Raw genomic sequence first — 22,054 nt, 5'->3', positions numbered from 1 at the left:
GAGATAAACAGTTTTTACCACTGCACAGGAAAGTGCTGCATATGATTGACTATTCACCAGACAGAGCTTTCATTCTCAAGGAATCTAATCTGCTTTACCAGCTAATTCTAGGAGCTGGGAAGGTCTGAGCCAGACAAGCATCAGATGTTTTACAGAGAAACTCTGCACAGTAAAAGGTAGAACAGAAGGTATTATCTTATTAGAAGTTAAGGTTTTGCTTACTGAAAGCCAAAGAAGTCCAAAAATTGAAACCCAGACAAGGTCCTAGACACAAGCCATGTGGGTTTCTGAATTCCAGCTTCATTTTCCCTTCACCAGAAATAAGCTTATGCCCTGCAGCTCCAGCTAGAGCTGAAAATGTTAATAAAACAGTTTTTTCCATTCCTATATGCTAATTCTTGTCTCAAGATAAAAATCACTGGTCAAAGTAAGAAGGAAAGAGCCCTGTGCCACAGTGGCATGCACTTTGGCAGGCAGAGCCTGTGTGTGGAGGAAGGAATAGTGCCAGAGGGGCAATTCGAGCTTTGATCTCTGAAAAGCAAGGAGAGCACCTTTAGCCCGTGCAACCTCAGCTTACAGAGGAACTTGGGAGCGTGGGGGGAAGAGGGTAACAAATTTTATAAGGTCTTGCTGCCATTCTGACACACAATATATATTTCTTTCTAATTCCAAAATGTTTTATGGGGTCGTAACGTATCCTACCAACCTTTACCTGGTGCTTTTCTCCAGCAGTGCTCCAACATCCTCCTAGATCGGACACAGATGCTGCACTGCCTTGGAGAAGTCTATTTACTGAATCAGTAATTACCACATCCTACAGCACCTGAGTTTTCCTTGGAGCTCTCCCAGCCACGTCCTGCCCATAGCCTGCATTGCTTAGCTGGTGAAATCTGACATGTTCTTGGCCAGCAGCACCGCAGCTTTGGCCGCGTGTCCAGAAATATTCAACCTGCAGAGAGAGCCGAGCCAGAAAAGATTTCTAAATAATTTGGCAATTTCACTCCGCCTGTTACTGGTTCCTTCTCGTGTTCTTTTTACGCAAAGAGAAACTACACCAGACTGGCTTGGTTATTTTTGTGTGGCAGCTGGGTGGGTAGGGGAGAAAATCCAGCCTGTGGAATACAGAGCACTGCTGAAAATCTGGCTCTTGGTTAACACACACAGAGACTCCCGTATCAGATATCCTGCTTCCAAGCTGCTCTCTGTAGAAAACAAGAGTTTCTCCCTGGCAGAAAACAAAAAATATGCAAAAGAAATAAAATGATAATAAACAGAAGAAAGCTCCAGCCCTGAGGAGCAGCTCAGCACTGAATGAAAGGGAATGCAAGCTGTTTTACATGCTTTTCTTGTCTTCCTTCCCTCTGTTGTCATTGGTTGTTTCGTTGTTTGTAAGGCTGGAACAGAGGGGGGAAAGCTGCATGTCAAGTATTGAAATTTCTCTTTGAAGGTCCCATTTTCAGATGAAAAAAGGAGCTTCAGACAGAGCCCCTGAACCCCTCTTCGACCTTCAAAGTTTGACTAATCCTTTGTCAGAGTGGCATTTGCCACTTAAGGCATAAAGCCCTTTTTAACACTCAGATCAGGAGCCTGCCTTCATACCTCCTCCTAAAAGTACAACCACAGCAGACTTCCATTCATCGTAAAAGTGTGGGAAGGGGTTGTTTTGTTTGTGCTTTTATTTGTCAGCAAGGGGACCAGAAATTCAGCTCCATGTTCCAGGGAAAAATACCAACCCTGTAAAGCCTGAGCTGATGTGCCTGTGCTTCAGGGGGGCTCAGAGGGCATTTGGGGTCAGAGAATACTTTGGTGTGAAGGCAAGAGGGTCTGTTTGCAGTCAATACCCACTAAGGACCTGTCATTGGGCATCCTGGCTACTGAAATTGTGGTTGGCACATGAGACAGCCTGGTGCAAAATCTACAGCCTTGAGAGTTTTGGTATCTCACCAACCTGTCACAAGAAGGAAGCCACTCATTTACATGCAGTATGAATTAAAATGCAAATTATCTTATTCATATGGTTCCCTAAGTCACAGGTAGTTGGGAAACTGAAAAATATATATTGCAAAGGGTGAATTTCATGCAGTGAAATGTGCTGACTGCTGGGATGAAACAACACAACCCTTTTGGAAGGCACAAACACTTAGCAATAGAGGGTTTTGTTTTGTTTGGGTTTTTTTTTAATCTTAGATTTCTTTGAGAATTTGAATGGACAGAATGCTTACCCAGTCAGATATTAGCCAGATCACTGGAGTTCATCCTAATACTCTTGCAGAAGCTGCTGCAAGGACTTTTCTTGCAAGACTGCCAAGAATGGCCTATTGGCAAGCAACATCCAGAGCAACATCAGCCTCACCTGCAACAGCAGCTTCTGCGAAGAGCAGTGGGGATGGCACTTCTAAGCCACCATAACTGGGGACAGCTGGACACAGCCTTTAACTAAGGTCCAGACTGAGATTTACACTTAAAAATTCCAGATCCATGCACTTATTGTCTTAACCACTTTGCCAGAATATTTTAATCTAGTAAAACATGAGGGTTGTGTCCAAACAACAGTGTAAGAATGTGATTTTGAGTGCTACCAGAACCCCAGCTGAATTCAAGAGGTGCCCCAGAAATACACCTGAACACTGACAGAATGCAGAGATTGATGCAGAGACAAGGTAAATTCTAGGGATAAATTCCCCCTTAGGTATCTATAAAAGCCTTATATAGCTATAAAATAATACTTGTTGCAATATCAAATAAAATATGAATAATTCTTTATCTGAATGAACAGGTCTGTACTGTTATGCCTTTAAAAGGTTATAAAATCCACAGATGCAAACTACAAGAGACATTGAGTGTGGAGGGATTCCAGATCAAAACCAGGAGAAATGTTACAGCTAAGTATTCTTCTGCAAGTGAAGAAGTCATATACCTTTTTGTCATTCCAAGTGTGTGCTGTTCAGAGAAAGTACAGCCTGTTCCTACCTACCAAACTAAAATCTATGCAAAAAGTGAGGAAGATTTTTAAAAATTGAGAACAAAAGCAAGGAAGAAGTGGTGGATCTCAAAGGATTTCCTTCAGGTCAGGAGTCACCTTGGAGTTCAGATTTAACAGGAAATTTTTAGTCTGAAATATAGACCACAACATATTTTTGGATGAAAACAATAAATGTGAACCTTCACCCACAGCTGAAACGAAGTGCAAAATCAATCTTTGATGAGGTTGAAATTCAAGAAGTTAAGGGGCTGGATCCATGGGACACCTGGAAACCACAATGAGCACCAAGGAAGCTGCAGTTAGAAAGAGCCATTTGGTTTTTTCTGTCTGCCCTGTAGCAGTTCTGTATTCCACTGAGACTCTTCTGTGCCTTCAGCTACAACTCCATTTACAGGGCCAGTGAACTAGATAAGTAATAACATCTCTGCAGTGACCTTGGCTCCCAAATACAGGTATTAAAGGTAATAAAAATCCATGTATTTTGATAAAATATGCATATGGAAATCAACCTATACAATCTTTAAAATGACACCACCACAAGAACCCTCCTTTCCTAAGCTGCCAATCTGAAAGCTGCAATCAGGAAACATCTTAGGGAGAAGATCAGGGTAGACAAATCTCTTCTTCTGCCAATATTTACAAGTGACACGTTTAATGAGCAAAAGACCCCCCCAAACCAGGTTTGGTTTTGTGGTGTTTTTTTTCCAGGGCTTAAACTTGTTTCTAAAATGAAACAGTTGAGGTTTTTGGCATTGACCTGAACTCAGGAAAGTCTACACTACCACCATGTAATGGCTTCCATATTTACCATACTATCAGAATTTCCAAAAATTATAGAAGTAAATGTAGAATTCTCCATCCACCCCTTTTCCTATTCTTTACAAACTTTCACTCACAAACAAACCAGATTGGCTAATCTTTCACATCTGCTTGAGAACAGAGAGAAGAAAAGGTTTGCAACATCCTATGGCCAAGCATAAGAGAAGCACAGAAGTGATAAGAATATTTGTGAGCCATTAAAAATTCACTGCTACAAAAACCAACCCTTGCTGAACAGGTATTTCAATTTTCCCATCTGTCTGCATGGAATATAAGAACCAAAGGGACTAAAGAAAGTCAGGAAGCAGCAACCCAAAACGGAGTAAAACTATTCCTGTCACTGACTTGCAGCTGCTGACGGGCAGCCTTCAGCAGAGCTGCACATGGACAGTGAGTCTCTTCAGAGCACAGCGCAGGGAAGAATCAAAGTGTACTTATTTCAACAAATCAGTTGCAAAATCTTTTGTAATGCATCAGGGAGAGGTAACAAAACATTTAGAGATAGAACTGGAAAGGTCTGTTTTGCCAGCAGCCTTAGAGGATAAAATTTAAACAATCCTAATTAAATTCTTAGAAAAAGAGTTGATGTTTTAAAGGGTTGCAATTCTACAACAAGAAAATCAACATTATTAATTCCTCCAAGTTTACACTTAATTCCCTTTTTCTTGCTAATGTTTTAGTCCTTTTTTTCATGTTATAAAAAACCTAAGGCAGAATTTAAAAGGAGTTTTACATACCTAAAAATAGCCACCTAACACCCTATTTAAATTATTACAAGAACAAGTAACACTTGATACTGAGGCAGTGGTTTTTCCAGACTCCCTCTCTGCTGTGCCTGATGTTTCTGGAGGGCTGCTCAGTGACCCTGCTTTGGGCGCCCTGCCCTGCCCTGCCCTACTGCTGCCATTTGCTTCTTTATGGTTATAAGCTCAGAGAACTCAGAGCAGGTGTTTTTAAAGGTAAGGCAATGAGCTTCAGAGCCTAACAGGAACACGTGTGGCCAAGAAAATCTGTTCTGTTTGGTCCCTCTTCTTTGCTGGACTCAAATATTTGCATCTGAAACCTTCCACCAGCTCAAACCTTTTCAAGGGATTTCCTAGAGATCACCTGTTAATCCATGAGCACACAGACACCTGGAACCCATGAGGAAAGCCAATTCATGACCTCTCAATTCCAACTGATTTTGTATTAATGATGGCAAGTTCTCAGGACATCTCTTAAGGAAAACATCTGAGTCCTTTTAGTTCCATCTATTTATTTCACTCTGCTTGTCCTTCTATCAGAATAAAGGATCTCACTGGAGGACAAGCTAAAAATCCTTTTCAAGATTCCATCCCAGATTTCTGACAGCAGAGCGTGGCAGCTCTTCTACAGCCTTCAGGTTCTGATGTGCCCCATATGGGGAAAATTCAGTCATCATCTGCTCTAGAGAAAACTTGATTCCTCCTCTCACTCCTAAAATATGGCCATGCAAACCAGTGCATGTTATTTTATTACGAAAGAGGATTATCCTCATCCTCTTGGAATTTTTTTAAGTACATTTGGAGCACTTGTTAAAGGGTCACAACATTGCATTTTATAGATTTGCCTTGACATTGAGAAAGAAATGATTTGCTGTTTACTCCATCTTGAAAACATCCTGAACTAAAATCAAATTAGGATAAATACATGTATCATTTACAAATGTTTATTTACAGCATCAAAAAAAAGTATATCTCAAAAAAACATTATGAGGAATGAAAATGGAAATATCTACTACATTCCTATATGGGAAGTCTAAATCTGAGACATTTATTCCCTTTACACCTAGGAGCAGAGTCTGTCCTGTTCACTCTTTTTCAGGCTCTCTTCTTCAAGGTGACCATTATTAGGATACACATGTTAGTTTATGTAGCTAAGCCCATTTCTGCAATCTTCAAAATATCTGAAAAAATTCAATTTTTCCCCTGAAACCTTTTCTTTTCTCTTCCCAGTTTTCTCCATCCCTCCTCTCCAATATCAGTTTCTTGTTCTGGAGAGAGTTTTCTACATTTTAAGTACAACCTACTGCAGATATATAAGAATATGAAACACAAGCAACCAATTAACAACAGAACACCTTCCTTGCTCCATTTCTTCAAAGAAAATAATTCCTGAACATAAGCCCATATATGCATTTATACAATCAGAGAGGCAAATGACCAAGTACACCTGTAGAAAACCTCAGAACTCCATTCAATAAAAACTGCAAGCACACAAGAAAAAAAAAAAAAATCAAGGCAGAAATAAGTAAATAGAGGAAAAGGAAAAAGCCAAGTCTCTCACTCTTGCTATCTCAGTCTAAGAAAGATCTGTCAGCAATTACTACTAATCCAAATTGTTCCTACACAAATATCACTGAAGTATGAAACAAAATAAATGTAAGGGCAGAGATTCTCCAAGCCAATCAGACAGTTTGGGAGTCCTCTTGGAATATGTGGATTTAATCTAAGAATATATGGTAACTTTGGAAACCTCAGCCAAAAAGACAGCACAATTTATTTTACTTTAAACCTTCATGAATATGCTTAATGAGCAGTCAAATCTAACCTTCCAAACTTTAGAAAAATAAGTATATTAGGAACACATCCAGAAGCAAGGGAGGCAGAAATTCATACAGTTATAAAAGAGAATAATTGAACCAATCACCACCAGACCAGCAATGCCATTGGTCCCACTGAGCAAAACCTTCTAAAGCAAGGCTTCCCCCAGGACAAACACACAAGGAATCAAATTCCTCAGTACAGTACAAGCTCTCACTTCCTAGAACAAAACAAGTTACAAGGCATCATTTAGTGTTACAGACAATCAAGACTAAAAATAAGTCTATTTCCTTTCAGGATGTGAATACAAATTTTGAAGCAACCCATCAATTCCAAGACAGAAGAAAAACTGTCTTGACTTTTCATTTACAAACTCTGCATGATTTGAAATGAAAAAAATGACCAGGGATTCTTTTGCCGGTAGCACTATGAGTTTCCCCCATACAGGCATAAATGATGCTCATCAATAGAAATGTGATATTTCCGAGTACAAAAAGGCAACATAAACTGCACTTACTAGGTCTCCTCTGGTTCCCATTTAATTTCTTTTGTCTAATGTAAACTCACTGGGCTATGACTAACAGCTAACATATAATTTCTAATTGTGTGGCGTTATGTTAGTACAAAAACATTATCAGAGCCAAGAGAGAGACAGAAGCAGATCGTTCAGTCTTACTGGGAATAGACAGGAATGGAAAAATACCATCAGTATCAACTGCATTTGTCAAGGAAGCAGATTAAAAGCCAGCTTTAATGGGAAAAATTTCTTCCTACATTTTGCTTTCCTTCTTTTTAGATCAAAGAACTGTTACATAAACAAACCAAAATATGTTCACCTTTCCAATGGCTTATGAAAAAGCAATTGGATGATACAGGACATTACTATTTTATTCTTTGGAAGATGTTCTGTATATTTCTACAAAAATGGCCTGAAGCTTTAGAGAGATATAAAGCCTGAAGCCACATGATTAGCCATAGAACCCATTCCTGCTGCAGAATTATGTTCAGATTTACATTTGAAAGAATTACGAGCCAGAGTCTCTGCAAAAAAAAGGAAGGAAAAAAAAAATCTGATTTACACCCTGTAGAGATTTCCCTCCCTGGGGAATAAACCAAAGGAACATAAATCAAGAGTAAGGCCATGTAGAAGTACTCTCCTGAGCCTGCAGATAGTCTGCAACAATAGCTGTGAGAGCCGCCATCAGCCCACATCCTCCCATCCCACTGTGCTAATCATGAGTTCAACACGGACAAATTAAATGGGAAATGTGGCAGACAGCACTGGCTCTGTTTGTTTAGGGCTGGCTGTGTGTGATGCTCCTCTGAAAAGCTGGGGCTGGGCACCTTGTCCCACAGAAGCCTGCCTTGGGCCAGGGAAGGCAGCGTGGGAGAGGAGCCCAGCCCATCAGACACTGAGTGTGCCCAGTCCCTGGGGTGCAGGCAGGGAGGGATGGGGAGAATGAGACCCGGAGAAAAGCAGGAGCAAAGACAGGGACAAAGCTGAGAGCAGCAGGGAGGGATCCACAACAGTGTCCTTGAAGGGGGATGGATGGAATTAGTTGAAATAGGTACTTTAAAAGGACAGCCTTGACCTTGCTGTCACACAGACAGCAAATGAGTTACTGAAATCAGAGCAAATCTGAAGATCTATCTGCATGAGAGAGCAAAGAAAGCAGGATTTGTTTATATTGTCCTTAATTTAATCTGTTTTAACCTGAGTCAAATCTGTGTCTTGAGCTGAATTTATGCTGCTTTAAAGCATCTACATACTTTCTTAGCTTGTGATCGAATAAAACACATCTTTTGCAATTTAAAATGTTTTTCTGAAGAGCTCACTTGAAGGAGGAGGTACAGCCAGGCCTGCCTGAGAGCTCTGCCAAGCTTGGGGTCCTGTTCCAGTAACACACATTGCCAGTGGCTGCTGCATTAGTGTGGGCTTCAAATAAAGTTACATGAAGATGCTGTTTAAACAAACAAAAGCCCAAACAGTCTGTAACCATTTAAGCACCTGGTAGAATTCCAGGAGCTAGGAAGAAACTGCAAGGAGTGCAGGCAGAGAGTCATCGTGCTGTGTTAGGGATATTGGGTTCACTTCCAGCTCTCCGGAGAACCCACTGCATGATCATAGCCTGCAACACAACCCCTGGCAGGTCACCCCACCTTCCTGTGCTTGTGCTTCCCTTCTCCCACAGCTTATCAGGCCCATTCTTTACAGCTGCAAACTCTTCAGGAGAGCATTTATGTCTTGTTATGTGTTTGTACTGGGCTGTAATCTCAGCTGGGGAATCCTCACAACAGCACAGTGCAAACACTGGGCCTGTGCTGTGTCTTGGCACGGGACAAACACCATCCACAAACCTCTACAATTCTAGTCCATTATTTTTTGTCAGCCAAGAATCCCAAATTAACCAAAATGAAATCCTAAAACTCCATTCACTGACCTTTAATGTCATTGTCACCCCACGTGCACCTGGCAGCACCCAATCAAAACCTTCCAGGGCACCATAACCTTGATACTATTGACCAGAATTGTTCTGATTTAAATTTCAAACAGCCTGCAATTTGGATTCCTTTTTCCCCCAGCTCTGAAAGCAAACATTATGGATTTTATAGGGAAGAAGGCCCCAGCCATACACTTGATTCGCACAAACTTCGCATACGTGAAAAGGCAGTCAATACAAACAGAATTCATTTTAATTAACCTTAATATGCTGATGAAAATGGTCGGGAGTTTTCATGAGCAAATAAGTAGAGCCACATACACAAAAATATCTGCTTTGTTAATTACGCACGCACACATCCAATAATACAGTCATGGTTAATTATAGTCCTTGTTTCCAAACTTACATTGTTACCATCAAGCTGAGGGGCTCCTTCAGTCAACAAGCACATGGCTTTTTTTGGGTTAGGTGCAGTAGAATGTGGTGCTGAGATTTTGATCTTGCCAAAGATCTTCAATTTTCCATCTAATCATCAAGCCACAGGTGCCTGTTTGGGATAGGAAGAAACTTACTGTACTTCCCCAGCCTGGAAAATCCACTGGAAAATTCCCCTGGATCAGAATCAGGTTCATCTGCAGCTAAGTCCACTACTTCTTTCAGTAGTGGACTTATCTCTTTCATGAGTCCAAGGAGTTCAATTCAGTCACACAAAATTAGGAGCAGCTACTCAAAAAAGTGCTGATGAAAAACTAGAGAAAAGAGGAAATCAAGAAACCAGTCTATGAAAGTACTGTATGCAAAGAGAAGGCAAATACCAGCAAGTGAATTAAGATCCCTCTTACTCAATTTAAACCTATGCAGACAGATTTAGTGAGGTCTGGGTACAAAATCTCCTAATGGACATGCTCCAAAGGAAGAAGAAGTTACTTCTGAACAAGGCATAGTGTCATGATGATTTCCCTATTCATTGCTGCAAAAATTTCAAGCCAAAGCAGACACCTAAGCACAAACAGGTCGAAGGCTCCCCAACTTTTATAAAAACCAAAGCCAAAGAATTTTAAACATCTGCATTTCAAATATGTCTCTGCCTCCATGAGGAACAGCTCTCTCTCTAAGACTTACCTGGGCCCAGCCAAAAGAATTCAAAATGAACCTTGTGTGGAAAGGCCGAAGAAGTCAAGCAATTGAAAGAATGAAACTCTTTTGCAATTGTTTTTGGGAATATGTAGGGCCTCATTCTGAAAACTTGCTATGAGATATCTGTGTATCAGCCAAATTTCTGGCTAGGGCTGAGTCTTTTAATTATTTCCCAAAAGCAGAATACAGGGAAGGAGGAAAAAACTGTTCTCTTAGGTTTCCTCAGCACTCTTATCTTATCAGCACAGTGAGCACGTGCTGCACAAAGAAAGCAGATCCAAGACACAAACCCGGGTATTTAATGTTTGCTCAGTTAGAAGAAAAATATTGCCAAACCAATGGATTCAAGAATAATAGAATTATGCCCTGAAAATCATGAGATTTGAGACTCACTCTCTTTGCTTTCTATTTTTTAATCTTCCAGGGTGCTTTTGAGTTTGTTATATCTACATTTGAGAGCCTGCGGGACTGGAATTTATTTAAGATGCAGCTAAGAATCTCATTAATAGCATGAACTCAGGAATTGGGCTTTGAAGAAAATATATAGGTAATGCAAAATGTAAAGTCATGACAAGTGGCACCAGTGCATACAATATCAATATCTTGCTAATGGACCAATAATTGGTTAATGAGCTGAAACCCACAAGAATAATGAGGGAAAAGGATCAGAAACAGGACTGCTAAGAATTATACCAAATTAATCAGAGTCACAGCTAGTTTAGTTATGTGATGGTGGACTAGCCTCATTCTAATGTCCCAAGGAGTATTTTAGTAGGTAAATGCTCTATAATCCACATAACCAAGCAGAAAGGAGACTAAACAGACACCTCTGTAGTTAAGCCAAATGTGTTCTTAAGATTGTACAACAAACCACTACTTAACATTATTTATAATTATCCCACTAAACAATTATTGATAGTTATCATTTCATCATGTCCAAAATCGAAGTGGTGTTAGAGTTAGGCTGTTAAGATCTTGACAGCTGAGGATAGACAAGCATGTTATAAAATGCATTTGGCAAGATTTCAAAACAAACCACTGCTGAGCAGGAACAGAGTGAAACTCCCTTCTTGCAATATCTTCTTCATGTTTGGAGCATATCTGACTTATTTCAAGTCTATTTTCATCAGATGCATCACCTGACCTGTATAAACACTGCTGCCATCTGCCCTCCTCCCTGAAATTATTGAGCAAACTTGGAAAGTGTAGGAAATAGCAGTGCCAAAATCCAGCCTTCAGACTAAAAGATGTAAATAATTGTGCCTTCAGTAGTCTGCCTGATACTGAAAATCAGTATTGCAAATAGCCTGACTTTTCTGCAGAAATGCAGAAGTTCATGAGCAGAAATATGGAAAGTAAATTCCAGTCCTTGCAGCAACATTTCCCTCTATTTATACCTTAATAAATGCATTATGGAAATAAACATTTACCTGACACTTGTCCTTAATAGAGGTTCTCTCCTTTAAAATGGATTGAGAGCTTTAGAATAAGAGGAAAAAAGCGCAGGGGGATGTACAGCAGTGGAAGTTTGGAGTTTAATGAACAAAGCCACTTATTCCCTCTCAAAGGCAGAGTGAGGCAGGGAGGGAGATGAAAGCTCTTGTTTCATTTTATGTGCAAAACAGAACAGACATCTCCCATAGACATGCTAATGAAACATTGATTTGCTGGGGTGATGTCTCTTACCACAGGGCTCTCCACGTGGACTTCCAGGAGAAACGATTCACAATTAATTAACTCCTTTCACAGATTATCTAAAATCTAACTTGGGCTCAACCCCACTTTGTGATAATGTTGGTTTAGTTAGTAATATGCAGATCAATGAGCATAAATATATATATATAAAGATTTATTGCAAACTTTTACATACAAACAAAACTATAATGCATTAAATATAACATATAAAAATAGATTATACATAACATACCAAACGCACATGTATTTGTAGCCATATAATTCCTCTTCTCTAAACTCACACACAATTTTCTGCCATCAGCTCAGAAACCCCATGGAAGATTTCCACAAACTCCCACCATTTCAGGACAATCCTTGACCAACTCACCCAACCTCCTTCTTCCCACAAGTCAATATCAAACCAGCACCCTGGCACATGTTAACAAACATTGCTCCCCAATTTCCAAACCACCACTTTAAAGGTTTTTCTCAGGCACAGAAGAGAGATTAGCACTCATAGTTTATTAATAAAAACAGCATCAAAAACAAAAATAAACTTATTTAGAGGGAGCTATAAAATAAGTGTTTAAATAAAAATACTCGGGATTTCGTTTATTTGCTTTCAGAAAATAGAAAGGGGAAAAGTAACTGCAAAATTCTCTTTCAGTTCAAAAAAATTTCACACACACCACAGATTGCTTTGCTGTATATGGACTGTATGGCAGAGACATGAAACACCAGACATCCCATATCAAGGGGTTTAATCTCATTTGTCCCAAACAGATTCTCAATCCTGGACTGCAGCCTGGTTGATCCCTACACTAAATTCTATGACAAAGATGGGTTTCCCCACATTAGTGGGAACCCTTCTGCAAAGGGCTCAAAATAGAGCAGCAGAACAGCTTCATAACTGGTTTATTAGTCAATACTGGAAGTGGCAAAAAAAGTAGCTCACAGGGGCAGCAAACGCTATATTTTCAATTGGAATTCCAATAAAAGCTGGTTAAAGATCATTTTCCCTTAAAATTTGTAAGGAAATTAAGGAAAGAAATTCTGTGGATATTGTATTTCCAAGCTTTTCGTGTTCTGGTTGAAAAACAATTGTTTGGGAAGTAAGAAAAATGGATGGATTCTTTTTTATAACCAAGTATTTAATTTTCAGCAATAAGAACTCCAAAAAGTTCCAGAAGTGGACATTTATTTCTTGTTGAAGTAAAAGAAACCTTTTTCCTTAAAACCAAATAGTTAATTCTCTGTGTTTAAAGTCCTGTGACAGGGCCTTAAAAGCTGTGGTAGATTTAAAATTTTCTTTAAGGGATTTTAACCAGGATCCAGGCTACTTAATCCTTTTTCTCTGAGATGCTCAACAGAATCATTAATATGATATAAGAAATAATTTTTTGGGATATTTTGATTTAAAATAAAACCTAAAATTGCTTTTGAGTAACAGATCTAGAGGATCAAAGGCCTATGGAACAGCAACACCATAAATAATGTTCAACCTACTACTCTTTAAAGATTTTAACTGGAGAATTTGAAATAAATCTCTAACTCTACACACACATTCCCTCTCTCCTTCCTCCATGAATACCATTAATGTGAATTTCAAGCAAGGCTCACCTTCACAACAGCTATTATTGACATGGGGTAGATGATCAATACAGAACAGACTTGAAGCTCATTTTCAGAAATTGATAAAAGTTCAAACCCCAGAGGGGTGAGATGATTTACAGCAGAGGTTAAAGCTACGCATTCGACTTTTCTCAAAAGCAAGGGTTTTCTAGATGCTTCCACATATTTATTTTTCCCCTAAATGCCTTTAAGTTTGAATACAAATTTATTTTCCTTCTTTGAATTCACAGTTAGGGTAGAAATTAATTTTGTTGAGAGTATCTATCTATCTAAGCAGGTAACAGCACACAAGACAACTTCCTTTGTATGACAGGTGCAAGAATCATGGAGCTGGATCTTAGTGCCACCTACTCAGCATCTCCCAAACCCATCCTCAGGGCCAAGTTGTCCTGTTCCACTCACTCCTGGCTGGAATTTATCCCACACCCTCCTGCACTGCCACTGGTGTTCCTCCTGGCTCATTCCCCACCAGGACACTGGGAAGTGCTGAGATGGAACTGAGCTCCAGCAGCCTTCCCATCTCAGGTCCCATTTCAGGGGGTTCACGAGCCAGTGATGGGCTCCAAGAAGATTTGATACATTCATGAAGTCCATAAAAGCAACATGGAAAAGAGGAGCCATCAACTTCCTGTAGGGCTGAGGATATGCAGGACTTGGTCCCAAGGAAAACAGATGGAAAAGGCACCTTCTCCACAGAAGGAGAGCAGAGCAGGGATAGGAACACACCTCCCCATGAGCAACAGGCTTCTCTTTCCAGTTCCCTGCAACTTCCCACTCACCCTCATCACCTTCCCTCAAGGCAGCTCTCCTGGATTAGGAGGCCACAGGAGCAGGAGTTTAACCATGATTTTCCTTCCCAGGTCATCGCTAAACACTGGCCTCAGCAGTGAAGTGCTCTGGCTGCAAAAATAAAAGAAAGACCAGTACAGAACTCCTGTGGGTGCTGGCCCAGCCCAAACCCTGATGTTGATGTTGTTATTTAAAAGCAGCCAGAGTAGGTAGGGCAACCTCACATCCATCACAGCACTCAGAGGCCATTTCATATTGTATGCTTTTAATTATTTCATTGACACCCTTGGACTTGATAACTGCCTGAATTTTCCTGTCAACACTTTAGTCCTAGATTTTCTTAGTTCAATCACAGTTTTGAATTGTGTTTTTTCTCCACCCACACCCCAACTATTTTTTTTGACTTCTAATTCCCTGAATACCCCACACTGTTTTAAATTACACGCTCATTTCAGAATACTTGGACTATTTATCTAGGAGGCAAATTTCAGAGTCATCTGAAATTAATTTCCTGACCCCAAAGATCCTGGGTACCAGCTTCCAACTCAGCCATGGAATTTCCTGGTGGTGCTGTGTGGTTTGGGTTTGTCCACACCTCCAGAAAGCCACCCCAGCAGCTGTGGGTCTGCAGTGTGCCCTTCCTCCTGCTTCTCTTCCTGTCCCACTCACCTTTCCAGCAGCAAAATAAAATCTACTTTAATTAATTTGTAGATGTTAGTATAAGGTAAGCTATATAATTTTGAAGGTTGAATCCAGTCTTAGGATGTGGAAGTGTTTCAAACTCCTGAGGGATACGCAGCACTCAGCATAAAATTCAACCTGGAAAGTTGTTACTAATTGTTTTTCCAAGTTCATTGATGGGCATCAGCTTCCATGTATGTCCAGCAACACAAGTTTTGGAAGTATCAGCTACCCCATGTGGTTTCACCTGGACTTTGGGCACTCCCACCATCTCTAATATTAAGGCTATGGACAAAAGTAAAATCATTTCACACGTTCCAAACATAAAAGGAAAACTTTCTGCCGTGAGAAATCTTGAATTTTATTTTGCATGTCTGTATAGAGTCCAATCTGATGGCAGAAATTTGAAATGCCTTGCTGTTTTGTTAAGTATATCAAAACAAGTTTCAAGTGTAAAGGAAGTTATGGCTTTTCAATGCTCAAAATCTTTTCAGGCAAAATTATTTTTCTTTAAAACCATTTGTTCATGTTAAATCATCTATGACATCAAGTTAAAGATGTTTTTAATTTCAAGATGGACACTATTCAAAAAATGCTATCATTCATTTTTTTTGAAAAAACCTTCAATGACAGTTACCTCAAAAGCTTGTAAGACTTTTGTAAATATTTCCACCTATAACCTGTTGGAAGACTCAGTGTTATTTTGGGAATAAGGATGGGGAATATGATGATTTTGCAATATCAGACCAACAAATAACATTTATTTCCTGGTATTTTGTTGTGACTGAAAGAGTTGTTATTTTTTCAACCAGAAATGGAAGTTTTCCAACAACTTTTAAATTATTGATTTTCAGTATTTTCTCTAAGAAAATTACTCTAATCTGCTTCAGTGTGAAAACAAAAATTAAAAATAATAAAAGTTACATTATAGTCCTTAAGAAAGAAGCTTTTATACATCTAAGACTGAAGGTAAAGCTCCCAAGAGTCACTTAATCCCAGCTGACAATTGAAATCAATCATGTCATGCTACAGGATATTAATCAGAAACCTGACGTTACCTGTTTGATCCACACCTGCCAATGGACAATGCAATACAGCTATAACCACCCTTAGAGGCAGTCTCTGGAGCCTGGAATCCCCAAATTCAATTTCAGTGACAGGAATTCAGGGAAATCAGCTAATTTTGGGGATTTTTCCTCAGCCGACACCTTGCTCCACTGCTCCAGGGGAACGCAGTGTGGGGCAGGGGGAATCTCCTGTGGGCAGATGTGCTCCAGCTGCACCCAGACCACACCACAGCCTTCTCTCCCTTCTCCCAGAGAAAGGAGTGTCCCTACAAATAGGTCATGGAAGTGGCCACACTGTGCTGGGGAGCACTGATGTCTTGACTGTAAGAAACACAGAGTGGAGGTTCATCACCAGACCTCCAGTATGGCTCATTCACCTCCCAGTACCCTGCCCCATGTGCACTGTGTGCCCCAAAATCACACTGCTCTGCTGGATCTTCACCCTGGTGTCAGAATCTGTGGTATTGATGATTCCAAGATTGTAGAAAGTCTCTGTCTTTCAGCCCCGTTGCCAAAGCAGAAGCCATAATTGGTCTGTGCTGGTTTCAAGGTTGTTTATTCTGTTTATCTCTAACATGTTCTGCTGCCCTGCCGCAGCTCTGTCCTGCAGGGCAGCGTGTGGGGCTCTGCCCTCAGTGGGATGTTACAAACATTAAATACCAGAAACTACCTGTGCTGGATTTACAATAACGTGCCAATATCTGTCACCTACGTTGGACAGTGTGTCCCCAGCCTGAACCAACAGAAAAATGCCAACACCACAGTGAAACATGGAGGGCATGAAGAAGGAGAAAAAGGACAAAACACACCCAATTTCCTCCATCTTGTCCCCTTTGGACCCTAATCTAGAATCCTAAAATTTTACTTTTGCACCCATGCCACACTTAATTATTACTTATATCAAACACTCAGAGCTTGTAATTCATCCTGTAAGATTGAAAACTCTTTTCCATGGACAGAGATCACAGACAGTGTCTCTGGGGGCTCTGTCCAGGGGGGTTCCTGACCCCTGCCAGGGTCCCAGACCTGCCAGGGCAGCCAGAGGGAAGCTCTGGATTCCCACACCCTGGAGCTGGAAATGTTGGTATTCTGAGGTTGAGAGCAGCTAAAAGGGCTGCCTGGAAACTCCAGTGTCAGACTGCTTTGGGAAATGAGTGGCCAGATAGCCACTATGGACGAGAGCAGGGGTAGAGGGTAACACCAAGTCCAGCTACACATTGCAAGAGAGGCAGTTGCTCAAAGATCTAACAGCATTTCTCTGTGGATAAAGTGATTTAATTGAGTTACACTACCATAAGAGGCTGGTTGGTTTGTTTGTGTGGGTTCATGAGTTTGTTTGTTTGAAGGCAGACAGCAATGGGATTCAGACTCTGTTCCCTTTGATCTCTGCTCTGAAAGGATTTCTCTCTCTCTGCAAATTTCTCAGTATAAAAGGTAGAATCTGAACCCAAAGAAGCCAAAATGGAAAAAGCTGCCAAAGGTTTCAGTAAGGACACTGTGAAAGTCTTAGAATGAATTTAAAGTGCAGCTACTTGAGCTCCAAAATTAGGTCCATGTTCCATGAACAGTCTTTTACAGGGCAAAACCATTCATATTTAAAGGAAACAGAAATAAAATATGAAACCTGTTCAGGGGAGGCCAGTTAAAAACCAAGCACAGAGGTTGAGGGCGGTTGCAAAACCATAAAGCTGAGCTACTGATGTCCATCATTGCAGAGCTGAGTGCTCAGAACTCAGCTGAACACAGGAGCTTCATGAAACTCACAGCAGCTCTGCTTTGCCACCAGCACACTGACAAAACTATACTGAAAAAAAAAAGCTGGAAGGTGAGGTACATGTCAATCTTCCTTAAACTGTTTCTATTGCATTCATTTAAACAAACTGAAATTTCACCCTGCCAGCTGCATATTCAGCTGCTGTGGCAGCTCAGGTATGCACAGCCTGGCTACTTCATGGTGATGTTTTGTGGTAAACTCTGCTTTCCAATAAAGGATCCACCATTTCCACTTGACAAACGTGGGCTGTGGGACGTACAGATGAAATGGAACCCACAGCAAACTCACGGTGCTTTGATGTAAAAGCTGTCAGCCTGGCATCAGCTGACAAAAACAGCAGCAGGCACGTATGGTTGGGTCTAAATCCCACCCTAAAATACCCCAAGGAAATAAAAAAGTTGAAATAAAACAACACTTTGGTAGTCATCACCAAATATTTTTAACAGCTGGAGCTCCTAAGTACATCCTGCTCCTTTAGAAGGGCTGAAAAGACAATTTAAAGAAAAATATACTGTACCTAATAACTGCACATTAAAAGGTGGAGGAGGGACAGAATCCATGTCTGCCTTGATGTCCTGGTGAACAAAACCTGGTTGAGATCCCCATGTGTTTTCCATCTGCCCAGTCTCAGCTAGGTATTTCTGCAGGGTTTGGTTTTCAGGGTTTTTTTGAGGAAGGGAAGAACTCCTAACATATTTTTTTAACATTTAATTCCTTCCCATTCCCATTTTCATAAACAAAGGTTAGGAGCAATAAAGGGCAAAAAATCTTCAAATGTTTCTAAAGCCTTTAAATGCTGGCAGTAATCACTGCCACAATTAAGTGAAAAAATAATGCCAACTTTCAGGGGTTTTGGTATCTATGATCGCATTTTTCTGAGCCATAAGGCTGATCCTGAAGAGACAAGAACCCCCCTGCATTGAATTAAAGTTGTGGCCAATTTAATGAAACATTTAATATCTCCAAGGCCGCAGCTTTTCAAGAAAATTAGGCACATTGCAGCACAGGTACAGTAGGAGCATAACTGTGTTCCCCTTGATCAATCAACTGGAGCATATAAAGCTCTACAAAAAATTATCTTTACATCCAGCTCACTTGCATTTATCCTAGCAGGACATATTAGCTCTTACACATCACTGGTTAAACCACCTCCATTGCTCCAGGATCAGAACTGGCTCCCAGCCAGCTGGGGCAAAGCACAGGTTGAGGAGTTCAAACTTATCTCCTTCCCTTCAATTAGCAATACCCTTCAGCAATTATTATCTCCTAAAGAACAAGGCAGATCTTCCCTGCAGCTTTTTCCTCCAACTATTCCTACTTGAAAAGAGATTCAGCTGAGTGAATGAAAGGAAACTGAGGGCACTGGTAAAAATCCGTCCTCAAGCAGCCATTCCACGTATAAACACTGCAAAGAACCAGCTGGCATTATTAACCAACAAGTGACTCACATGCCTCCATGCTTCAAGGCTACATTTAAGATTGCAAGAACAATTGGACGTTAAACCCAGATTAATGAAGACGACCATTCATTTCCCCTCTGCAACAAAATCCCCATGCAATTAATTAGAAAAACATTTTTCCAAAAATGACACATCCAACACAAAGACTGCAGAGAAGGCGAATTCTTCCCCAGTAACCCAGAAGCAAATGACAGGCTGTAATTGTGGATATTTGAGTCCTTGACTTGAGCATACGTGAGAAAAGCCAGTAAATCAGCACATGCTCACCCTGTTGCTAAATCAAAGGCACATGAGAAGGGCAGAGCTGGAGTTTTGCCACACTCCAACAAGAAAACTGCAGCAGCTGCCACAACGTCAGTGAGGACAGACACCAGACAGCCCTACCAGCTCCACAGGGGACAGAGAGCCAAACAACTTGCTTTAAAGGTGTGGTTATGTTCCAGCTCAGAGGAGATGGAGAGTCCTGTATCTCAGCTCTGTGCTCATCTACTCCTTTCTATAGGAAAAACTAAAAACAAACACCCAACAGATATTCTGAAAATATCTCAGGGAATTAAAACACATCCACAAGATGCAGATTTTGTTCTTAGGAGTATAAAATAAATTATTAGTATAAAAACATTATAACAATACACCATCGTGAAACTGACATCACTTCATGGGCATTTCAACTGTTAAAGCAAAAAATCAGATTGTCCAAAGATTATCCAGTCTTAGCTTTGGAAAACCCGCACTTTTCTTCTTCAACTTGCTCTTCACATGTGGACTGACAAAGGAAGAGACCTTACACCTCATGTCCTCCTTTCTTTCTTTCTTTCTCTCTCCGTTTCTCCAATCCACCTCCCCCAAAGCGGCACTTACACAGTGACAAATGAAGCAATAATAAGGTTAGTCATTTAACTCCTTGCATCCTACTTAAAAACCACCCTAATTACTGCGTAATGGGTCCACAGAGGCAGAAGAGTCTGGGTGAAATCTACCCGGAGGGGAACTGGTATAGTTCATCTGTCCATTCCCTAATAGCACTCTAAAGTTCACCCTTATAAACGTGTCACCTAGCCTATAATTAAGTGACTGGTCATTAGGTAACATATGTGGTACCTGTGGGTCACATATCAGTCAGCTGGTGATGGATCTTCATCCAGGAGCTCTGCAGGAGCAGCTCCAGAGCTCTCTGTCACTGTGGCAGCCCCACAGAAGGGTTTGTGGGGTGGGTTTTAAAGCAATAAACCCCCTGTTTGTGAAGGGTGAGACCCTGAGGGGAGGAGGGAGTGGAAGGACTGTCACAGTTCAGCCTAAGCCCTGCAGATTGATGAAAAGCTCTGTTTTTCCTTTATATTCTGCAGGCATACTGGTTCCTAAAGCACCCTTCAAACTTTGCTGACAGGTGAATTTCCCATTCACGCTCTGTATGAGTCGAGATTGCTAATTAATATATTTTTATAAACTACAAGAGGACATCCGCTTCCATGGTCACATTTTAAAATAAATAAATCAATATCAAGTTATGCTTTTTAACTCCTCCTTCAGCTTTCATGGTCGTGCAAGGACAAGGTGGACAGAGAGGAAAAGCATAAGCCAGTTTTATCCTTGATTTTATCAAGGAAACAGGAAGAGTCTAGAATCTACAGCTGAACAAACTCCCACATAACTGAAAGAGCCACACACCCAGGCTGATCTGGCCATTCATCAGTGTGGGCACAAAGACAGATAAATACAACCAGTTTCACTGAACCCCCTCCTCACCTCACTTGTGCATCATGAGGGGCTTGATCAAGGGCGATAGCAGAACAAGTGCAGGACATTTCAGTCAAGTTTTTCCTCAGGCTGAACAAGAGCACCAGTTTCCAGCAGCTTTTGTTGCCCCCAAGAGACAGAAAAGGACAGATCACATAAAATCTTGAAGTTCAGACTAGAGTCCTACTAACCCTGAGGCTCAAACCTCTTACAAAATTATTCAGTTGCTTCACAATTTAGAAGTTCTCTGAACTGGCAAGAGAAAGAAAATAAATTTCCTTGAGGAAGGCCTGCAAAGGTGGGCAGCCAGTTTTATCTGGCTACAAGAGGACTGTACCCCTGCCCCTGTGTTGTGTATACCGCCTTCAAGGAATTTATTGTTCCTTTCTGCATTCTTGGATTCAATAACGCAATGGAGAGCTGGACCACACAGATTTCCAGATGGCAAATGAGATTTGAGCTAAGCTTTTCTGGGTAAGTAAATTATATAGGAAATGGAAAAAAAAAAAAAAAAAAAAAAGGAAAATAAAAAAAAAATCTCATGCCCACAGCATTTAAAGGTTTATAATTGCTGGTTATTATCTGCAAGGAGTGTGCCCAAAGCCATGATCCTATGGCAAATAAAACAAGACAAGACCATGGAATCAGCCCTCTGACCTCAAATGATGAAATGTACCTTAATTCCCACAAATATTAACCACCCATGATGTCTTTTCTGGCAATGCACCTCGGTTTGATATTCATAGCAAAACACGTGGGCCCCCCAGAGTTTTGATAGGACAGGAGATATAAGATTTGGCAAAAGCATTACATTGGCCAATTAATTCCAAGAACAAAATTCCAAGCCCTAGAAGAGGCAAATCTCCTTCAGTGACTAATTTATCCTATTGTATTTAGAGAGAGATAATTAGATGTAACTGGACATGTGCACAAACACACATCACTGTTTTCATTATTTAGAGAATAAAGCAAAAACTGGCATTTTGACTTGAATAGCATTGGAAAGATACAGAGATGCAGAGATTTTGACCCCCCCCCCCCCCCAGAGAATTTTATTGCTTTAAATTCCGCAGTCAACAAGGGGATGAAATCTAAAGAAATATATTGTTCTTTTGCATATTTTATAGAGAAAATCCGTGCCCCTCTATGGCAGCAGTTCTGGTCACAGAGAGCAGGCACAGACTTTCCCAGGCATTGTCCTGGGGAAGGCTGTGAGAAGGTCAGAGAAAAGAATGAGAAACAATTCTTATCTCCACTTGCTGCACCTGCTGTTGTGTGAATGTGGAATATGGCATGGAG

Source organism: Taeniopygia guttata, chromosome 20, assembly GCF_048771995.1.
Source record: "Taeniopygia guttata chromosome 20, bTaeGut7.mat, whole genome shotgun sequence".
Classification (NCBI taxonomy): domain Eukaryota; kingdom Metazoa; phylum Chordata; class Aves; order Passeriformes; family Estrildidae; genus Taeniopygia; species Taeniopygia guttata.
This window is presented reverse-complemented; position numbering follows the sequence as displayed.